Source organism: Epinephelus moara, chromosome 2 (assembly GCF_006386435.1).
Source record: "Epinephelus moara isolate mb chromosome 2, YSFRI_EMoa_1.0, whole genome shotgun sequence".
Taxonomy (NCBI): Eukaryota; Metazoa; Chordata; class Actinopteri; order Perciformes; family Serranidae; genus Epinephelus; species Epinephelus moara.
This window is the reverse complement of record NC_065507.1, coordinates 35,039,865-35,043,438: the sequence shown is the minus strand read 5'-3', so window position 1 is coordinate 35,043,438 and position 3,574 is coordinate 35,039,865. Positions and strand designations below refer to the sequence as shown.

The 3,574-nt window shown below is 37.9% G+C and overlaps 1 long non-coding RNA gene across 1 annotated transcript; it reads right to left on the bottom strand.

The window, feature by feature from the left end:
- LOC126403876 (uncharacterized) lies at positions 1 to 3,235 on the bottom strand. Its single transcript, XR_007571374.1, has 3 exons — positions 3,161 to 3,235; positions 267 to 442; positions 1 to 73 (listed from the first exon to the last, which is right to left on the bottom strand). It is a non-coding gene; the product is annotated as an uncharacterized LOC126403876 (long non-coding RNA).
- Positions 3,236 to 3,574: the final 339 nt, after the last annotated feature.

Below are 3,574 nucleotides of genomic sequence, written 5' to 3'. Positions count from 1 at the left end.
CCTTAATACTTTCCAGTTTAGCATCAGTCACAAGTGGTTTTCCAACCCTTTGGCACTGATCACATTCACTGACCTAGAAAAAAAAAGGAAAAAAAATAGTGGGTTTGTTGAGGGTAACCAATAAGAAGAGTGAACAATTCAAAGGAAAAATGTAAATGGTTATGGAGTGAGAGTTAGAAAACTAATTGAAGTAGTAACAGTTACATTTGATTATTAAAACTAATAGATGAACAGCTAATCAGGACAGCAGGGCATTGGTTACTGACCCATTTCTCAATGTCAGTAGAGATTCCTGGCCAGTAGAATCGACTGGACAAAGCATTTCTTGTTTTAAAAATCCCGCTGTGGCCTCCAATAGGGCTGCTATGGAATTCACAAAACAGGGTTTTGCACTCTGCCTTTGTCCTCACAGCCTTCCTCTGTCCATTAAAAAGTTCCCCATCTGTATCAAGAAAAAAATAAAGCTATGTTAGGTCTTGTTTTTATGTATTTATATGGGGGGGAAAAAATTATTTCCAACTTTTTATTACTGACCAGAAACTCTGAACTTGGCTGCATATTGTCTTAATGTCTGCCTCTGTGTTTTTGTGTATCCCTCTGGATACTGACCAAAAGTAAGAACATTTCTTACTTGGTCATACCTCTCCTCCATGTTCGCCTGTACTGGAATATGAGTGTGATTAAAACAATGGAGTAGTGATGTCACATAAATTGTATGGACATATACACAGACGGACAGCACACTAAATTTAGCTACCATATTACATGACACCAAGTTCTAACTGAGGGTTAATATGGCAAATGATTTGATTGAAATCTTATGTGCATTCTTTCTCTTTGTCTCTTACTTCACACACACACACACACACACACACACACACACACACACACACACACACATCATTGTTAACAATAATTTTGCTGTTTGTTCAGCCCAGAATCGCCCAGAATCTTAATTATATTTTAATTCGTTTTATTCTATTTTATTTTATTTTATTTTATTTTATTGCACTGTGTTTATGTATTTTAGTATTTATTTTGTTGTGGCATTGTATGGGTTACTTTTAACATCCGTGCTACTTTTAATCTGTACAGCACTTTGGTCAACCCCGGTTGTTTTAAATGTGCTCTATAAATAAAGTTTGAGTTGAGTTGAGTTGAGAAGAGAGTGCACTGTCGAAATTTGGTGCAATTTGGAGACGCGACACGTTTAATATTAATAAACTTGGATTAAACAAGTGAACTGCTAGAAGTCTTTTACTTGCTGACAAGCCCTCTTACTGGATATCAGTTATTGATTAGACGCTGCAGCTGAATGGATTGCTCTGCTACTTCACAACATCACTGCAGTTTTATACTGAAGTGGAGACAGATTACAGATTAAACTCAAGTGTATCACTCCCAAGATTTATATTTTATTTGTTTTCTGATTCATCGTCTAGTTAAAAATCTGTCAGTTGTTTGTCTGATCAACAAAAAGAACCATAAACAACTTCCTTCATTTATTAGAAAGATTTTTCTTTTCATGATCTGTTGTTTCCCCCATTAGCTGTTATTATGGATAAAATTAAAGTAAGGGAGAGTCTGTCTGTCAGCAGCATTTTAAATACATTTACATTTTACATTGTTTATCACATTTATCACATGTGAGACTGAAAAATCCTGAGCATCAGGTTTGATATGAGTTACATAATTTCCATTTTCATTTAAAGATTTTGCTTAATAAACAATTTCAAGTGTTCAAAACTCTCAGACACTCTAATCATATTCTGGGTTATTAAATAATGAATTCACAATCAAATTATCATTAAAGACAGACTAAAAAAAATAATAGATAATATAAACGCATTCTGCTGGTAGAAATGGATCCTGTGCCTCCAAGCAGGACCCAGGACACAGTATAAATACAGAATGCTGGTTTTTATTCATGTGCAGGTGTTTGTCAAACAGGTAACAGGCTGCAGAGAGGAAACACTGCTGCTCTGACAGTGATAACTGTGCACTTTTAGTATTAACACAGTGCACATATATGCAGACACAAACTCAAAGTCGCTACAGCTGTTAAAAGCCGATCGACAGCTGATCCAGCTGTGATCAGCTACCGCCGGCATCAGAAATGTTGCTTTACTTGACGCTTCAGAGGAAAGAACGTCTCATGTTTCTAAACACATATTTCCTCGTTTCCTCTATCCTCGCTTGGAAAGGACGCAAGTGAGGGAAACGTGGATGCGATTAGAGTCTCGATCCGGTGATAAAGAAGTACCGCTGCTGTGCCGCGTGCGTAAATGCGCACATCTTCTTTCTCAGTATGGAGACGCACTTATCGTTTCAGCTGCTGTATAATGCTTCAGCCAGCTGTGACACACAGCCAGCTGTTGGCATCAAACAGAACATCAGTAGTGATGTTTCTGCGAAATCATGGATACATTCAGTGACACCTGAACTACATTATAGTGAGACTCGGACTTTAATCTAATTTAATAAACACGTTTCAGACCTGCCTGACTCACATTAATAGCTGTAGCCTATTTTAATGGACATTTCAGTAGCTTATGTTATAGATGCTAAATACTAGAGAAGTAAGTTAAAAGAAGCAAAATAGATGAAAGTTGGTTTGTGACTGTGGAGACCTCTGTGTGTGCGCACCTCCGTTAATTAAAGACACAATCTGAGGCTTTTGTGCTCCATGCAGTTTTCATCATAAACCAATCTGTGTGCTGAAATGTGGAGAAAAGCCCGAAACACTGGAAACCACTCCGCTCACTCAATCACAAAACAAGGGCAAATTGCACTCATCTGCAAAACTTTATGGGCGTATTTGCGCCGTCATATCTGTTAGAGATAGTATCTCAGGGATGCTGGCTTGACAGCTCCTTAAGGACAGGGACTCAGTAGTAGACAGGGACTCATTATCTTTTGTAAATCGGACCTTGAGACGGTGCAGATGGCGGTTGTAAATAATGTGCAATGCATGCCGCTATCAGCAGCCTCAATCCATTCTTTGTGAATTCGCCCCTTAGCTAGCTAGCATTTTAGCAACGTCTTTGTCGAGCATATTAGGCTAATCCGAACTTTCGTATACCCAAAGAGTGCAACTCATACTAGCAAAACTAGATAAGAAAACGTAACTTTAGGAACTGTATAATTTCATTTAATTTACCTGTAAAAGACCGCTCTTTCCACCATGAAGATCCCGGGCAGTTTAAAATTATGGGCGTGTCCTCTGGAATTTTTTATTTTTTTTCGCTCTGCACATGCGCACATGGTGTTGGTAGGTCATTCTGAGCGGTAGCTCTATTTGTCAAGACACCTGCACAAAAGACAAGTGTGAACACATCCAAGCGCTCAAAAAAAAACATGTGTCACATCAACCAAACACATGAATTAACACCACTAACCACCTACTCTCCCTTTGGACGAGCCCCCATTTTGTTATGGTCCGGCTCTAAGACCATCACAAATAAGGAAACACATGGGGAGTTACATAAAATTAAGTAATTTATTTTAACAAAAATTCAAGAATAAACAATATAACCAAGTATTATAATGCAAACTAAACTATACAAAAACTCAA